At 34.8% G+C, this 20,004-nt stretch overlaps 1 long non-coding RNA gene across 4 annotated transcripts; it reads right to left on the bottom strand.

Moving 5' to 3' along the window:
• Nucleotides 1-2,382: 2,382 nt before the first annotated feature.
• LOC124376881 lies at nucleotides 2,383-15,620 on the bottom strand. Of its 4 annotated transcripts, none has more exons than XR_006923959.1 (2): nucleotides 15,600-15,620; nucleotides 2,383-2,513 (listed from the first exon to the last, which is right to left on the bottom strand). It is a non-coding gene; the product is annotated as an uncharacterized LOC124376881 (long non-coding RNA). The 4 variants fall into 4 exon arrangements; XR_006923958.1 differs by having other exon boundaries at nucleotides 15,604-15,620; XR_006923960.1 differs by having other exon boundaries at nucleotides 15,608-15,619.
• Nucleotides 15,621-20,004: the final 4,384 nt, after the last annotated feature.

Raw genomic sequence — 20,004 nt, 5'->3', positions numbered from 1 at the left:
TTCAGGAGCCGATTCAGGAGCCGATTCAGGAGCCGATTCAGGAGCCGATTCAGGAGCCGATTCAGGAGCCGATTCAGGAGCCGATTCAGGAGCCGATTCAGGAGCCGATTCAGGAGCCGATTCAGGAGCCGATTCAGGAGCCGATTCAGGAGCCGATTCAGGAGCCGATTCAGGAGCCGATTCAGGAGCCGATTCAGGAGCCGATTCAGGAGCCGATTCAGGAGCCGATTCAGGAGCCGATTCAGGAGCCGATTCAGGAGCCGATTCAGGAGCCGATTCAGGAGCCGATTCAGGAGCCGATTCAGGAGCCGATTCAGGAGCCGATTCAGGAGCCGATTCAGGAGCCGATTCAGGAGCCGATTCAGGAGCCGATTCAGGAGCCGATTCAGGAGCCGATTCAGGAGCCGATTCAGGAGCCGATTCAGGAGCCGATTCAGGAGCCGATTCAGGAGCCGATTCAGGAGCCGATTCAGGAGCCGATTCAGGAGCCGATTCAGGAGCCGATTCAGGAGCCGATTCAGGAGCCGATTCAGGAGCCGATTCAGGAGCCGATTCAGAAAAGCTGCCAACCTCCAGTGAACTCTTTTATGACTGTTTTAAACCCTGATGTTTTACAAGACTGTCCGTTCTGTTTACAGAGAGGAACTGGTTTTTATGCTTTTATACACTGCTTTAGATTACAGTCACTTTTTGAGTTTTTAAAAGGTATTTTAGGTTCCTTTAATGTGAGTTTTACTCTACCGGATTTTATTCTGGGTTTTAAGTACATCAGGAGAAACAGGTTTATGTGTCAGTTTATTTTTAATTTTATTAATTTTGGTTAATTAATTTTATTTTTGGTCAAGCTCAAATGGCAATATACCTGAGCAGAAAAAACAAAATGGTTCAAAACACTGACTGTGATGCCGCTAGAATCCTCTTCAGATTTACAAAATCCAGGATTGTTGTTAATTTTAACTTTTACAAGAGTCTGGGTGGTCTGAAGATGTTCGAGTGTGTGGTGTTGTGGAGAAGCTCTTTGTTTCTTAAAAGAAAAAGAATTGTAGTTTGCACCAGAGCTCGGCTAAACGATTACACCAACCCCCATCTTTTAACTTTCATTGTCTTGTTTTATTAATGTCTATTTAATGTTATTTATTTATTTATTTATTTTATATTAAACTATTTATTTATTTATTTTACTTTTTATTACCTGATGCCATCCAGAACATAACGTGACTTATGCTGAGTCTTATATTAAATAAAGGAGTGTAAAAGTCAAAAAGTCTCTCTCTCTTTTTAGTGGAAAGAACACACAGGATGTGTAATGTGTAGAAACTGAAAGAGTGAAGTGTGTATCATTGTGTATCTGCAGGTTGTGGAGTTGTGGAGTATCAGATGAAGGCTGTGCTGCTCTCGCTTCAGTTTTGAGATCAAACCCCTCACACCTGAGAGAACTGGATCTGTATAGGAATAAAGTAGGAGACTCAGGAGTGAAGATTCTCTCTGATCTGAAGGATGATAAACGTTACAAACTACAGACACTGAGGTGAGTAATAATCTGTTTTATATAAACACTGAAACTGATGTAATGTTTAGTGTTATTTACTACATCAGTGTTATTTACTACATTAGAGTTATTTACTACATTACAGTTATTTACTACATTAGTGTTATTTACTAAATCTGTGGTATTTACTACATTAGCGTTATTTAGCACATTATCATTATTAAGCACATTAGCGTTTTTTTATTAGATGAGGATCATCTTTTATTGCCACAAATATTGGATTTCCTGTAAGCAGCTGGTTTCCTCACTCGACAGTGCTTTTATCTCTCCACCTCCACACCGTGTCTTCTATGATTCCTGTAAAATTCCCCACAGCTTGTTCTTAAAGTCTGCACATTAATATCCATGTAGAACAAGAGAGAAGCTCCACAGCAGTGATCTTTATTAAAAGCAGCAAAAACTCTACAGCCTGGGATTGGAGAAGTGCAGTGCTTCTCATTTGTTCTAACTAAATGTTCTACCAAAGATATTATATAAGCATGAAGAAATGTTGAAGGACAAATGATACACTGGAATCAAATCCTGGTTTCCTTGAAGCAGAGATAATTACCTGCTGCTGATCATCAAACACCTCCTTCTAGTTTTCTGTTACTGATTCACTTCTTTCTCTTGTAGATTTTAATGGTGATGAACAATTGTGTGTGAAGACTCCAGTGTTCCTGCATTTCCGTGTCTGCAAACCGAGAACACGTTTATCTACAGGATCTGAGGAGTTGATGTGAAAAAGCCCAGAGCAGAAGGAGTCCAAATCACATGTATTACTTTGTGCTTTAGTTAGTATTTAATAGAGTTTCTATCTTTATGCTACAGGATCAGACCCAATCCATTCTTTATTTTCTCTCTGATCTGATCTCCATTTCTTACTAGTATCAGGTGATCAACCCAGTATGGGATCAGTGCCATCTTTAGTGCCTGCACACACACACACACACACACACACACACACACACACACACACACACACCTGGATGTATATAATATGTATATGATGTATTATATAATATTTCATACAAAAACACCCATAAAACTATAATCAAAGTATAGAAGAAAAATAAATGGAGTTTTATTTATTCTTCTTTCTTTCCTCTTTCTTTCTTTCTTTCTACACCACTTTTTGGAAAATTCCCCACGGATCAAGTTTTATCTTAAAGGCTTATTATCTACAGAAGCACATTGCATTCACAAAATAAATAAATAAAAGGTGGTGCAGTCTGTGGCAGGGGAGCATTTTAGCGCATAACACCGGATCTGATGTTACTGCATTCTTTGCTCAGAAGCATCTCATTACGTAACCTTTGAGATGTAGAAGATATCAAATGGTTTAGTGTGATGACTGTATATTAGTTTAATTATCTACTGGACATTTCCTCACTGAGCTGCTCCTCCTGCTGATTCATTTACTTACGGTAAGTCTTGATTTAGTTTATAGATACGGGGCATTAACTATTATTATTATTATTATTATTATTATTATTATTATTATTATTATTATATTTTAACATTGACTACTAATATGTGTTACACATTCTGACTGTCCACTTGATAAAAAATGTGTAACACATTATTATTAGTAGTCAATGTTAAAATATAATAATAATTATAATAATTATAAAATCCTCAGATATTAAAATATAATAATAATAATGGTAATGATAAAATCCTCAGATGTTAAAATATAATAATAATAGTAATAATAATAATAATAATAATAATAATAATAGTGTGAATAGAGACATTATGAAAGACTTCTTTTTGCCAAAGTTAAGATTTTAAGTGTTAATATTTGAATAAATACAGTGTAATTATGGCGACATTTTAAACGAGGGTTCAAATTAACATATTTAAGTAACTTTCCTAGCATTAGCAAAGTGGAATTTTCAGGCAGCAGTGGGCAGCAAATCGAATGGAACTGTTAAATGCTGTTCAACTCCCTGCCAAAGTGGCCATATTGAAGGTTAAAGGACATGCCGCAGGTGATTCAGAGGAAATTCAGGGAAACACGTTAGCGGATAAAGTAGCTAAGAAAGCAGCAAAACAACCAGTAGATTTGGACACAGTACATACAAATCCTGAGATCTCGATGATGTCACATATCTCCAATATACCAGATATTGATCTAAAAATACTTCAGAGTCAGCCTACTGAGGAGGACATCAAGTATTGGGCTTCTAAACAATGTAAATCATATTCTGCTGCTATCATTAGAGATGTAAATGAAAAAATGCTCTGCCTAAACTAGCTTTAATAGTGTTGGTGAAGCATTACCATGGGATGTCACACATTAGCATAGCTAAAGTCATGCAGGCTATAAACACATTATACTGTATTGCTGATGTAGCTAAAACCAGAGGTGGCAAAAGTACACACATCCTTTACTTAAGTAGAAGTGCAGATACTCATGTTTTAAAATACTCAGGGAAAAGTTGAAGTACTGATTATACTTCTTTACTCAAGTGAAAGTAAAGACGTTTTGGCTCTGACGTGTACTTCAGTAAAAAGTAGTTATTACTTCTACCTGTTTTAGTGTCACGTTGGTAACTGAACCTCACATCATATTAATATTAGGGCTGTCAATCAAATTAAATATTTAATCACACATTTCTATATGTTCTAAATGTACCATATATTTATATTTCCTGTTTTTAATACTTTAAGCAACATAGAGCATGAAGACAAAAAATTCTTGTAAATGTTGTAAAGTAATAATGATGGTTCAAATGACGTAAATCATCAGGACACCAAACGGAACCTTTGCTATGTTTCCACACGGACAGTTAATGAGGTGATACCAGAGAAACTGGTATCACCAGTAAATATTCAATGATATTCAGGTTGTTTTATTGATATGTTTGTGAAGAGAGATGACATGACAGAGAGCGCCCCCTGTCGGTTCACTGTATTTTACAAAGAGAGATGACATGACAGAGCGCGCCCCCTGTTGGTTTACTTTATTTTACAAAAACACATCGTTTTGTTGTTATCATAAGTGTTTACAAATAAAATTAGACATTTTACAGATTTGAATGATGTACTGTTTTTATCTGTACGATCAATAAAGACAGTAATTTAAGTTCGTTTCTCCATTATGAGGGAAAAACCCACAAAACGCCACCCAGAGGGTAAATTGTGTGAATCATGGTGGATTTGGTGTTTGATTTGAGACTTGATGTGCAGAAATAAAACAAATGTTTACTGATTAAAAATATTTTTCTCTGGAGTTTATTTATTTATTTTATATCTAAGTAAAGAAGGGACGTCATGAATCAGTGTATGTTGTGCTGAAGTTGTTAATTTGTAAATCTTTTATATTTAGTTATTATTTATGTATTTATATTTTTTATAAAAATGGTAAAACAGAAATGTGTGCTGAATTGATATCGTGTTAATAGAATTTTGGGCCGTTTGAATTTTGACAGCCTAATACATATATTAATACAAAAAAACGAATTAGAAATGTTGGCACCTAATGAATGTGCCCAGCCTGAAGATCCACATATAGAACACAAGCAGAGAAAATATGATGATGATGATGATGATGATAAGGAATGTCTCTGTTCTCAGTCATGTTTACATCACTGACTCCCTCTGTCTCATCCACGTTAGCTTTATTTCTTGTTGCTTTCTGGCTGCTCATTCTTAGCTTTGTAAGCTAGTCTACATCTGTGGTGAGTGAGAGACAGGACATTATACACCAGTGGATTGAAAAAGACACACAATGACAGGAAATCGGTTGGTGGTCTGAAATCGGCACAGTGAAAATAACAAATATTGACATTTCAAAAAATCAATGCCCAGCCAACATTTTCATGTGGGCCCCATTTAACACCCCCAAATAGGTGTTAAAAATGGGGCCAAAGTGGGCTACAAAAAGGACCCTTATGGGGCCCACATGACTTAATCATGGATCAACCCACAAATGGCACCTTTATGGGGTTGTTATGGGACCACAGTGGGTGAGAATTGGGTCCCATTTATTAATTTCATGATTGATTTCTGTGGGTGAACTTAATGTGTACTTAAACTTACTATGGAAAATCCACTGTCAAACCATTTCAAACCTCAGGTAGAACAAGCAACTCACCTTTCAGGTCATCGACAACACCACTGACGAATAGACATTGAACAATAAGCAGTCCCAGACGGGTTTGTCACTTGATGTGGTCCCCTTGAAACATATATTTTGTGATCTGTGCTATTTGGTTTTGTTGTGAGGATCAGCACCGTGTTTGGTTGCATTGTGGGGGTTTGCAGCGTGTTTCTGTACTTGGTTGCGTTGTGGGGGTTTACAGCACGTGTGTTGTTAAACTGATAATGTTGTTTTTATTTTTTTTATTTGCTGGTGTTTTTTTCTATTTGCATGTGTTTTCTTTCTCTGTTTAATTTATGAGATATTTTTTCATTTCAGGGTGGGGTATTCCCTTAATTAAACAGAGGCAAAAACAGTGATTGGGATAAAATATTATTACTTGTGCAGCCCTAGCTATGGGTTATATGACTTACACTTCTGGCTGTACTGCCCTCCAATCATGGTCCCGCTGGGCTCTCAAAGCACGGTTGCCATCTCTGTCTCTTGCATTTGTAAACCATTTACCAAGCGCAGTCTCCAGCTCTTTCTTACTGACAGTTTTCTGCAAAGGATTACCTATAAAGCAAAAAAAATTATATAAAGTAGAGCATGCTACCGCATCAACCCATTATTTGTATGTATAAAGCATGAAAGTTACATGAGCATAAGACTATCAGAACTAAAAAAAAAAAAAAAGACTAAAAATCACAATCATAAGCACCTTCTAATCCACCATTTGCCCAAACTGTTTACTGATCTAAGTAATTGATGTTCAAATTACACAGTACCATGCAAGAAGTTAAATGCATCAATATGGTGAATTTCAGGCTTTGTTGTGATTAATGTTTAGAATAATTAGCACTGTAACATTAGTTTAAGTTACTTACTTATAATGATGTTTTGTCTTTAAAAAGCCTTAGTGGTGCTAAACACATCAAGTGTTCAACTTGACTGCACAAACCGAAGCATGCTTCTGTAAAAATACGATTCGGAAGAATTCTGAGTTTTCTGCTCTCTAATTTGTCGGCCTCTTCACTGCACAGCTTCAAGTCAAACACATCTCAGTTCGTGGTGTCTGTGGATAGGTGGGGGGCTGACTGACTTTCTGAAAGGCGCAAAATGACGTTTATTATCTTTAACGTAATCATAACGTATCATATTTTTATATGTTCAGAAATGATATAAATATGAACGTTTTTTATCACCTCTACCTATTTCACCTAAATCACATTAAAATAATGGTAAGTATTGTCACAATCTCCTCAGAGGTTTTCTCTGTCTATTGTATATCTTCTGCTTTCGGCTGCTCCCATTAGGGGTCGCCACAGCGAATCATCCGTCATCCGTCTGCCTCTTTCACACCAACTACCTGCATGTCTTCCCTCACCACGTCCATGAACCTCCTCCTTGGCGTTCCTCTTTTGCTCCTACTTGGTGGCTCCATCCTCAGCATTCTTCTACCAATATAACTCATGTCCTTCCTCTGCACATATCCAAACCATCTCAATCTCACCTCCCTCACCTTGTCACCAAAACATCCTACATGGGCTGTCCCTCTAATAAACTCATTTCTAATCCTGTCCACCCTCGTCACTCCCAACGAAAACCTTAACATCTTCAGTTCTGCTACCTCCAGCTCCACCTCCTGTCTTTTACTTAATGCCACTATCTCTAATCCATACAACATCGCAGGTCTCACCACAGTCCTATAAACGTTCCCTTTTATTCTTGCAGATACCCTACTATCACAAATCACTCCTGTCACTCTTCTCCACCCACTCCACCCTGCCTGCACTCTTTTCTTCACTTTTCTAAGACACTCTCCATTACTTTGCACTGTTGACCCCAGATACCTGAACTTCTCCACCTTCTCCACCTCTTCTCCCTGCAATCGCACCACTCCACTGCCCTCCCTCTCATTCACACACATGTACTCTGTTTTACTCCTACTGACTTTCATTCCTCTTATTTCCAACGCATATCTCCACCTCTCCAGGCTCTTCTCAACCTGCTCACTACTCTCACCACAAATCACAATATCATCCGCAAACATCATAGTCCAGGGAGACGCCTGTCTGACCTCGTCCGTCAACCTGTCCATCACCACTGCAAACAGGAAAGGGCTGATCCTTGATGCAGTCCAACCTTCACCCTGAACCAGTCTGTCGTACCTACTGCACACTTCACTGCTGTCACACTGTCCTCATACATGTCCTGCACCACCCTCACATACTTCTCTGACACACCAGACTTCCTCATACAATACCACAACTCCTCTCTTGGCACTCTGTGGTACGCTTTCTCTAAATCCACAAATACACAATGCAATTCCTTCTGTCCTTCTCTATACTTCTCCATCAACATTCTTAAAGCAAATAAGGCATCTGTGGTGCTCTTCCTCTGCATGAAACCATACTGCTGCTCACAGATGGTCACCTCTTCGCTCAGCCTGGCTTCCACTACTCTTTCCCATAATCTTCATGGTGTGACTGATCAACTTAATTCCCCCGTAGTTACTGCAGGTTTGCACATCTCCCTTATTCTTAAAGATCAGTACCAGCACACTCCTTCTCCATTCCTCAGGCATCCTCTCACCTTCCAGTATTTTGTTAAACAATCTGGCTAAAAACTCCACTGCCATCTCTCCTAAACATCTCCACGTTTCTACCGGTATGTCATTTGGTCCAACCGACTTTCCACTCTTCATCCTCTTAATCGCTGCTCTCACTTCCTCCATCACTAGGTGCCACCCTCATCACTCCTGCAGTAGTTACCCAATCATCCAACACCTCTTCACCACCACCGAGCCCCTGTCTGACCTCTTCACTGAATGTCACACTACAGTCTTCCTCCTTAAGTTTCCACCACCTTATTCTTCTTTCAGTCCTCACTCTCCTCCTCTTCTTCTTCGCCTCCAAAACCATCCTACAGACCACCTTCCTCCACTCTTATACATCACCCTATTATCCTCCTTCTTCCTAAAATAAGTGTTCACCACTGCCATTTCCATCCTTTTAGCAAAATCTTCCACCATCTGCCCTTCCACATTTCTCTCATTAAAACCATACCTACCATCACCTCCTCATCACCTCTGTTCCCTTCACCTACATGCCCATTAAAGTCTGCCCCAATCACCAATTGTTCTTTCCTAGGTACACCATCTACCACTTCATCTAATTAACTCCAGAATTTTTCCTTCTCCTCCATCTCACAGCCAACTTGTGGAGCATTGGCACTGATAACATTCATCATCATCCCTTCAACTTCCAGCTTCACGTTCATCACCCTATCAGAAACTCTCTTCACCTCCACTACACCTTTACTGTACTCTTCCTTCAGGATCACCCCTACACCATTTCTCTTTCCATCCACACCATGATAGAACAGTTTAAATCCACCTCCAATGTTCCTGGCCTTACTCCCGTTCCACTTGGTCTCCTGAACACACAACATATATACCTTTCTCCTCTCCATTATATCAGCTAACTCTCTCCCTTTATCAGTCATAGTACCAACATTTAAAGTACCAACCTGAACCTCCACTCTCCTACACTTCTCCTTTTCCTGCTGTCTCTGTAGACGTCTTCCTCCTCTCCTTTTCCTCCTTCGGCCAGCAGTTGCCCAATTTCCACAGGCACCCTGTCGGCTAACGATACCTGTGGCGGTCGTTGTTTACCCGGGCCTTGACCGATCCGATATGAAATTCTTATTTGTGATCCGCATATTTGATTTGGCACATGTTTTACGCTGGATGCCCTTCTAACCCTCCCCATTTATTTGGGCTTGGGACCGGCAGAGAGTGCACTGGCTTGTGCCCCCCTAATGGCTGGGTTCTCTGTGTATTTTATATACACATGTTATAAAGGTAGTAAAAGAAAGATTACTCCACAGTGCTTTTATTGTTTCATCCTCCTGTTATCATGAGGACACTATATGGAGAAAACACAGGTGAAAATGGTCTAAAAAGTCATTATTTCCACATTTTAGTAGACAATTTCCTAGTTACCTGCTAATAGTTAAGAATGTTCAGTTCTACACAGGTGTTTATATCTGAGGTAAACCAGTTTACTCTCCACACTTACCTTCTTTATATTGTGTCTGTAACTTTAATTACCACAAATATTTCTGAAGTATACATTAAATGAAAGCAAACAGTAAAATGTGATTAATTTAAAACAAAAGATCATTTCTTACCGTGACAGAGATGTCAGGTTATCAGGTCAGGTCAAGTTATAAAGGTCAGGTCATGTGCTCCAGTGTAGTGAGTGATGACCGTTTCTTCAGAATCAGAAGGCGGGCACACAGGAGCCAATGGGAGACCCTGTGAGCTGCACAAGCAAATTTATTTTTTATTTTTTTAACTAAAGGTCATACTATGTTATTGTTAATATATAAAATTTTTGATTCGATCATATAAAACACGCAAAAAATAAATCAATTGAATTTATCATAAATTGAATAATATAGCTAAATATAGCCCAAATGTGGCCCATACAGGGCCCTCGAATAAACAAAATGGGCAACCTAACTGGGGCCCACATTCAGCCCATCGAAGTGCCCACTCTGACCCCATGCCCACGTAATGCCCATATAACCCAGATAAATGTGGGGCCCATGTTGGCTGGGATATTAGAATGTCAGTCTGTTATCATTCACTTTAATAGAAATAAAAAAGAAAAAAAGAAATTAATTGATTAATAAAAGAAAAAAAATAATAATAATAATATATATATATATATATATATATATATATATATATATATATATATATATATATAAAATGCAATAAAGGTGTATGAGGATTACATTTATTTTTATAAAATGACTGTTAAAAATAGCGTTTAACAAAGATAAAGAAATAAGCTAAGAAAAATACATTTAATCTGCGTGTGTCACTTCTTCCTGTAATCATCATCACTTCGGGATTTCTGCATAAACCTTGCCCTCTCACTTGGGGGCTTATTTGAACTCGAATTGAACTGTTTCTCTTACCTGTGGTTCTGCATCAATTCAGCTGAAAAATCCAAACGTTTAATCCAAATGAACTCCTCTTCAGGAAGTGTATATTTGTGTCTTGAATTTTGCCATTACTATATGTGTGTCTTGTCCATGGAAACATTAATACTAAGCAAATTTGCGTGTCAGGTTTTGATCACCGTCTCTCACTATGTACTTGACCGAGTTCAATTCAATTCATGTTTATTTGTATAGCTCTTTTAACAATGAACATTGTCTCAGAGCAGCTTTACACAGATAATGTGGTGCTTAAAAATGAATATGTTCTTTATAAGTGTAAGTTTGTCCCTGATGAGTGCGCCGGTGGCGACTGTGACAAGGAAAAACTCCCCGAAATGCAGAAGGAAGAAACCTTGAGAGGTACGAGATGTTTTCAGCCTCAACTTGAACACTGTGGCTGATAATCACGTGGAAAAAAGTTCACTTGTTTTGCTCACAGCTTGTGGAAAGAATTTTCTCTCCTTCACTCTCTACAGACAGACAGACAGACAGACAGATAGATGGTTAGTGTTAACTTTTTCATTACAGTTGCTGAAATCTCTCATGTTTTATTATCTTAGTAAATTGTTCTCACTATCTCTCTCTCTCTCTCTCTCTCTCTCTCTCTCTCTCAGGATAGTCAGAAACACACAGATGGAAATGGGAGATTCTCGTCCTTGAATCATTGCAGGTGATGTTGCGCCCATCAGGCCCCAAAATATCAGTGAACCTCAGGAGGAGGATCCTTACGAAAGTAAGAATTTTCTCAAAGCAGATGCTGTTACAGAACCAGTGTGAACGAGCGTGTTAGAAAACGAATAGTAAATGAACTTGTAATCATGTATCATTTCATTATGTTGGAATTCATACGTTTTATTCTTTCATGTTAAATGTGACTTTTCTTCCTTTGCAGTTGATGTTGCTCCCATCAAGGCCCTTCATAACTTTAGACCCAGACACATGTAAGTATCTCCTCAAAGCAGATGCTGTTACAGAACCACCGTGAACGAGTTTGTGAATGAGACTGTTAGATATCATTCAGCTAATGAACATACAATCGTGTTTCATTTCATCACATGTGAATTTGTATATTTGATTATTTCATGTGTTTGTCTAGTTTTATATTGTGAGGAACAGAAACACACAGAGTTCTGCAGTTACAGAGAAATCATCAGTTACAGACTGGTGCATGTGGCCTCCATGAAGCCGAGTTGCATTTTCCTGTAACACCATAATTGCCTTCATTTGATGAGAATAATATTGTTTTAAAGAAGAAAAGGTAAGTAAGAAAGGTAAATTAACCTGCAGTGTGGGACCCCCATTGCCCCCACATGGCCTTTTCCTCTTCTAGGCACTTCATGCAGGCTACTTTTCTAGGAACTCTGCGCTCTGCCAAAAACAGTCCTAGATGGTTGTGTACTGCCCTTCTCTCTTCTTCAGTCCATGATCTCTGCACGGTTAGCCTGGTGGTCTCTACAAATGACAGGGAAGACAAGGGAGATTGTATAACCTTACATTTTTTTTCAAAAAGACAGATCAAAACGTAGCTTTTTAAACTGCTTTTGATTTTCTCCAGTCAGAAAAAATGGGTAAATGCATGATTTGGTCAAAAAGTAATTTTATCCTTTGTCCCAAAGATGTTAAGTATGCATCAGATCTAATGAATTAATAATTAGAGAGGTTGTGACATGGGAAAATAAACTTGCCTTGATCTTCAGACATATGAAGTCTTTGAACTATTAAAACATCCTGTAAGTTTGAGCTTAAGACGTCCTTCTCAATACAAACAATGCATTAATATTACCACGCTCTTAAAACAGCTCATTTTGATATTGTGTGATCTGCAACATCATATGGGCAAATACTCTTGTATATGACCACCTCTACAGCAAGTCATCGGCCAACAGTTATAAGTCACATCACAGGCCCCACCCACTGGTGTTGAGTCGCTTAACAGATAATATTTGCCTACACTGCATGTCAGGGTTGGCTCAGGCTCTGTTGGTGCCCTAGCCAAGATTTTAAATAGCATGCACACCCCCACAATCCAGCAATTCCCATAGTAATAATTCAAATAAAATGTATGTACACTTTTATTTATTATGTTTGATGTGATATATGATATGCAGTGTTTTACTCAAAGATGAACATTCAAAATGCAGAGTGCTGTGTGAAATACATGTTAAGCTAGCGTTAAAAAAAAGCAGTGTTTCTATTGAAAAAAGATAAAAAATATGCTAGCCTCAGCCTTTTACATTTACAGCATTTATCAGACGTCCTTATCCAGAGTGACGTACAAAAGTGCTTTGAGTCTCTAGTAATGAATAAATCTACACTGGTACACAAGATTACAAACTTAATATAAATATAACTCTTGAATTCTACAAACTTGAAAAGTGCTAATTTAAGTGTTTCAGGAAAAGGTAGGTCTTCAGTCGTCGTTCAAAGATAGTCAGGGACTCTGCTGTACGGACATCTAGGGGATTTCACTCTACCACCTCGGTGCCAGAACAGAGAAGAGCCTTGAAGTGTACTTACCTCTCATTTTGAGAGAAGGAGGTACCACTCGAGCACTGCTGGAGGATCTCAGTGTGGTGCAGTGTAGAGGTGTGATGAGGTCACTGAGGTAAGATGGCACTGGTCCATTTTTGTCCTTGTACTCAAGCATCAGTGTTTTGAATCTGATACGTGCAGCTACTGGAAGCCAGTAAAGGAGCAGCAGTGGGGTGGTGTGGGAGAACTTGGGCAGATTGAACACAAGCCGTGCAGCTGTGTTTTGGATCATTTGTAGTGGACGAATAGCGTTCAGGGGGAGACCTGCCAGCAGAGAGTTGCAGTAGTCAAGTCTTGAAATGACAAGAGACTGAACAAGCACCTGGGCAGCCTGTGTGGACAGAAATGGTCGAATCCTTCGGATATTGTAGAGAAGAAATCTACAAGAACGAGCAACATTAGTGACATGTGAAAAGAGGGACAGTTCATTGTCCATAGTTACCCCGAGGTTACGAGCAGTGGCTGAAGGGGAGAGCAGAGAGTCATGAAGTGTTATTTGGAGATCTTGACCTGGAGATGAATCACCTGGGATGATCAGCAGTTCTGTTTTGCTGGGGTTGAGTTTAAGTTGGTGAGCACTCATCCATGAAGATATGTCTGTCAAGCATGCTGAGATCCGAGCGGAAGCTGTGGTATCTGATGGAGGGAAAGAAAAGATTAGTTGAGTGTCATCTGCATAGCAGTGATAAGATAACCCAAAAATAAAATAAAAACTCTTTAAGAGTGTGTGTACCCTTTTCTCCTTACCTAAACACTTTCCCTTTTTTTTATTTTTTAGATAGATGGATGGATAGAAAATAAATAAATATATTTGATAGAGATAGATAGATAGATAGATAGATAGATAGATAGATAGATAGATAGATAGATAGATAGATAGATAGATAGGTAGGTAGGTAGATAGATAGATAAATAGATAGATGATTATATTAATTATAACAAACTCTTGCACAGTTTGAGTGAAATTTTAATGACATTTGAGATTAAATATAAAACTAAAAATCGGTGATTTTTGTAATAATAAAATGCTACCATCTAGTGGTACAATAAGACATTGCAGTAGCATTGATGTGCAGCATCACATTTTATTTAATTAAAATATAATATAATATATTTATGAACAAAAATAAATATATTCTTTTATTAATTTAATGTATTTAATACACTTATAAATGTCTAAATTTACTGTGGTCTTTGAATCTGTATAAATCAACTAGTCGCCGGGGCGGGTTTTTTTGCTGTTTCCACACGGGCGGTTTTAACTTGTCGGACCTGCGCTTCATTGCAGATTTTATCAGTAAAAACAAATGTTTAATGTTTATTTTTGGATTTATTTTTTAAATATCCGACTAAAGAAAGGACGTCGTGAAATTGTTTTTAATAAAGTTTAAATTTCGCCCTTTTTATATTTATATTTATATCAAAATGGATGAGTTCTGAGTAAATCATAAATAATTAAGCAAACAATAAAATGAATGAAATTGTTGTTTTATATATATATATATATATATATATATATATATATATATATATATATATATATATATATATATATATATATATTCTATATTTTATTCTATATATTTGTAATAATTTTATAAAAGCTCTCCTATTTTTTATATATGTAAATTATTATTATATACTAGATACATTGCTATATTCATGTTTGTATTATTATTATTATTATTATTATTATTATTATTATTATTATTATTTATTGAAGTTGAAGTGTAATTTTATTTAAATTCGAGGTAAAATAAAATGCTACCCTCTGGTGGTAATATGAGACATTGCAACTTGTCGTCGAACGGTACTTTTGGTATTTTTGCTCTGTTTCCACACGAACGGTATTTACTTGTCGGACCTGCGCGTTATTGTAGATTTTAGTGCTGATTTGAGACTTGGCAACAAATATTTAGTGTTTATTTTTCTGTGGATTTATTTTATAAATATCAGACTAAAGAAAGGACGTCATGAATAAATTTGTATTGCGGTAAAAGTTTTAATTTCGCTTTTTTTATATTTATGTTTAATAAAAATTGGCGAGTTTTCAGTGAATGAATAATTGAGCAAATAATAAAATTTAAATTCATTAAATTTTGTTTCTATTCTGTATTCTATAAACAATTTTATAATATAAATTTTATAAGATATAATAATATCTATCCTATTTTAATGTATGAAGAATAATCTAGATAAATTGCTAGATAAATTATTTTAGTTTTTTATATTTAGATAAGTATAGTTAAATTCTATAAAACGTATTAAAGAAATGATATTTGATTAATTATTTATGATTTACTGAAAAGTCATCAATTTTTATTAAGAATATAAATAAATATAAACAACGAATTAAAACCTTTTTACCAATTTAACATTTATTCACGCTGTGTAAAATTAGACCATGGTACCACACACACACACACACACACACACACACACACACACACACACACTTTTAATTACTTTCACTTTAAAAAGTTATTAAACAAAGACAAATAAATATTTATTAAATTACCTGTTACTGTTATTTTGTTTATTTACATAATTTTCCAGACTAAACATTTTATTGCTTTATATAAAATTTTAATAACATTGTTTTATTTAACTTAATATTTATTTGCTCGTTTGACAAATCAAAATAAATATTTTCCATTTCTTAATTTTTTAACACGTTTTATAGAATTCAATCAAACTTATACAAATATTTAACAAAAAACAAAACCGTTTATTTAGTACATAATATTCTAAATACATAAAAATAGGATCGCTATTATAAAATTATTAAATATATAATAGATTATATAAAAGTAACAATGATTTCATTGATTTTATTATTTGCTTAATTATTCATAATTCACTCAGAACTATTTTATTTTTTAAATATAAAAAGAAAGAAATTAAAACTTTATTTAAAAATGTATTCACGACGTATTTTCTTTAGTCAGATATTTTAAAAATCCACCGAAAAATAAACATTAAACATTTGTTTTTACTGATAAAATATGCCATGAAGCACAGGTCCGACAAGTAAAAACCGTCCGTGAGGAAACAAAAATACCAAAAGTACCGCTCGGCGACAAGTTGCAATGTCTTATATCACCACTAGATGGTAGCATTTTATTACTACAAAAATAGCCGATGTTCAATCTTTTTTTATTTTGCCTAATATTTAATTAAAATTACACTTTAACTGTACAAGAGTTTGTTATTATCAATATAATCATCTTTCTAATAGTAATAATAATAATAATAATAATAATAATAATAATAATAATAATAATAATAATAATGATAATAATAATAAATCTTGCAATGTATCTAGTATATAATAAAATTCTACATATATAAAAATAGGATAGCTATTATAAAATATAAAATAGAATATAAAAAAGAAACAACGCTTATATTAATTTTATTATTTGCTTAATTATTCATGATTCACTCAGAACTCGTCCATTTTTATTAAATATAAATATAAAAAGCAAGTAAATAAACTTTATTTAAAAATGTATTCACGTCCTTTCTAGAGTCTGATATTTAAAAAATTAAATCCACCGAAAAAACATTTGTTTTTACTGATAAAATCTACAATAAAGCGCAAGTCCGACAAGTGCAAACCGTCCGTGTGGAAACAGAGCAAAATACCAAAAGTACCGCTCGACGACAAGTTGCAATGTCTCATATCACCATTAGATGATAGCATTTTATTACTTCAAAAATAGCCGATGTCCAGATTTTTTTTATTTTACCTCAAATTTAATTCAAATTATACTTAAACTGTACAAGAGTCTGTTTTTATCAATATAATCATATTTCTAATAATAATAATAATAATAATAATAAATCTAGCAATGTATCTTCTATCTAATACTATTCTACATATATAAAAATAGGATAGCTATTATAAAATAAAAAAATATATAATAAAATATATAAAAGAAAGAACGATTTATTCATTTTATTATTTGCTTAATTATTCATGATTCACTCAGAACTCGTTCGTTTTTATTAAATATAAAAAAGGGCGAAATTAAATCTTTATTTGAAAACTGATTCATGGCGTCCTTTCTTTAGTCTGATATTTTAAAAAATAAATCCAACGAAAAATAAACGTTATATATATATATATATATATATATATATATATATATATATATATATATATATATATATATATATATATATATATATATATATATATATATATATTTTTTTTTTTTTTTTTTTTTATTTAAATAAAATGTGCACATCAATGCTACTGCAATGTCCACTAGATGGTAGCATTTTATTATTACAAAAATAACCGAAGTTCAGTTTTGTATTACAGTATATTTAAAATTTTATTAGAATTACACTTAAACTGTATAAAGGTTTGTTATAATGAATATTATCTATCTATCTATCTGTTTGTATGTTGTATTGTATATTACAGGAATGATTCTGTCGCTGTTTAAAACAATATCCGCATTTCTGTCAGAGCTGCTGTTAACTTATTATTCACTCTTATGATCTTATTATCACTCAGATAATAATAATCCACACAGGGTTTTAGTGATCTGTGTGTGTGAGACCATACAATGGTGTTTATTGCTGTACTGTATACAGTATGCACAGTTTCAGTTCATTTAATAAACTGTTGAAATTGAGTTCTTTATTGTCTCTTACTGAAGACACAATAAGTGTTATGCTTATTAATAATAATTGTTGTTACATGGAGTAAAAAGATCAGATATCTGGAGGTCCAGAGCACAAATTATCCAGAGAGCCCAGAAACCCTACACAGTAAAATCAGCAGTGTGAATTTAACACTTACTGTTGATTTGAACACGACTAAAGATCATATATGGTCCCAATCTATCCAGAGTTAAAATGACACTGTAGGTAGTGTTGAATTTATAGTGTTAAAATTACATGATGTTTTTTTGAAAAGCATGCATTTTGTCTACAGAAAAACTGTCTGATGTATTAAAGTGTGAGTGTTTAACAAGCATGTACATTTTACACCACAAACACCAGGTAGTGTTGGGTCTGATTGTTTAGGATAATCTTCCTTTCACAAAACCTACAGCTATTCTGAGCTCTGAACGATTCAAAAAATTCAAAAGGAACTGGCAAAGAACTGTCCTTTAAACATGTAGCCACATCTGTATCACCTGGTAGCCCAACAAATGCATTATGAAAAACAGCCTCATCTTCAACACATAATGAAACTTTGTCACATCCTTCATGAACTCTCTTCAAATGTTTGCAGAATCCTGACACCAAGTCCCAAATTCTAAAGAGCAATCTGCTTGAGCAAATTTCAGTCGAAGTGATTTTCCAGGCAAAAGCCCATGAATTAACTTTAGATGTCGAACAAGAACATTTGTGCTTCCACACAACAAAAACAAATACAACTAATCATTTTCCTATGCAACCAAAACTAGCAGAGGAATCTCGTTCTGAGTTTAGCTACTCTTGGACTCTCTGTGACCTTGCCAATGTCAATCTGAAAAACTGCTGTGTGTACAAATGTGTAGATGTTATGCAGGACTTTGCTGTAAGATTCACCAAATACAAAGTGAGCCTTAAGAAGTTCATCAAAGGCACCAAGACCACTCACTGACTTGCATGATATGACTTTCTTCTCAAGAATGATGGGGTACTACTGAATGCTGTTCTTTTTTGTACCCATAGCAAGCAGGAATGGCTGTGTGCTTTCTTCACTGGAGTCAAGATGCTCTTGTATGTTAGTCACAGCCTAAAACAAAAAAAAGATCTACAATTGACCTGCTTCATTAGTTGTATAGAATACAATCAGCCCAACACGCATTCACTTTAAGCAGACCACAGGTAGTCACAGAAAAGACCAAATTTACCTTTTTGAAGATAAGGTGTTTTTCAGCTTGAGATGAGATCTTGAGATCTTTCAAGGCATCTTGAGTCTTGTGGTGATGGTGGAATCACAAAGTAAAAGAAGAATAGAAGCAATATCATTGGTCCATCCTAAAAAAAAAAAAAAAAAAAAAAAAAAAAAAAAAAAAAAAAAAAAAAAAAAAAAAAAAAAAAAAAAAAAAAAAAAAAAAAAAAAAAAAAAAAAAAAAAAAAAAAAAAAAAAAAAAAAAAAAAAAAAAAAAAAAAAAAAAAAAAAAAAAAAAAAAAAAAAAAAAAAAAAAAAAAAAAAAAAAAAAAAAAAAAAAAAAAAAAAAAAAAAAAAAAAAAAAAAAAAAAAAAAAAAAAAAAAAAAAAAAAAAAAAAAAAAAAAAAAAAAAAAAAAAAAAAAAAAAAAAAAAAAAAAAAAAAAAAAAAAAACATTATTGCTGTACTGTATACAGTATGCACAGTTTCAGTTCATTTAATAAACTGTTGAAATTGAGTTCTTTATTGTCTCTTACTGAAGACACAATAAGTGTTATGCTTATTAATAATAATTGTTGTTACATGGAGTAAAAAGATCAGATATCTGGAGGTCCAGAGCACAAATTATCCAGAGAGCCCAGAAACCCTACACAGTAAAATCAGCAGTGTGAATTTAACACTTACTGTTGATTTGAACACGACTAAAGATCATATATGGTCCCAATCTATCCAGAGTTAAAATGACACTGTAGGTAGTGTTGAATTTATAGTGTTAAAATTACATGATGTTTTTTTGAAAAGCATGCATTTTGTCTACAGAAAAACTGTCTGATGTATTAAAGTGTGAGTGTTTAACAAGCATGTACATTTTACACCACAAACACCAGGTAGTGTTGGGTCTGATTGTTTAGGGATAATCTTCCCTTTCACAAAACCTACAGCTATTCTGAGCTCTGAACGATTCAAAAAATTCAAAAGGAACTGGCAAAGAACTGTCCTT

This window comes from Silurus meridionalis, chromosome 23 (assembly GCF_014805685.1).
Source record: "Silurus meridionalis isolate SWU-2019-XX chromosome 23, ASM1480568v1, whole genome shotgun sequence".
NCBI lineage: Eukaryota > Metazoa > Chordata > Actinopteri > Siluriformes > Siluridae > Silurus > Silurus meridionalis.
The sequence above is the reverse complement of the archived record's forward strand: the minus strand, read 5'-3'. Positions and strand labels throughout refer to the sequence as shown.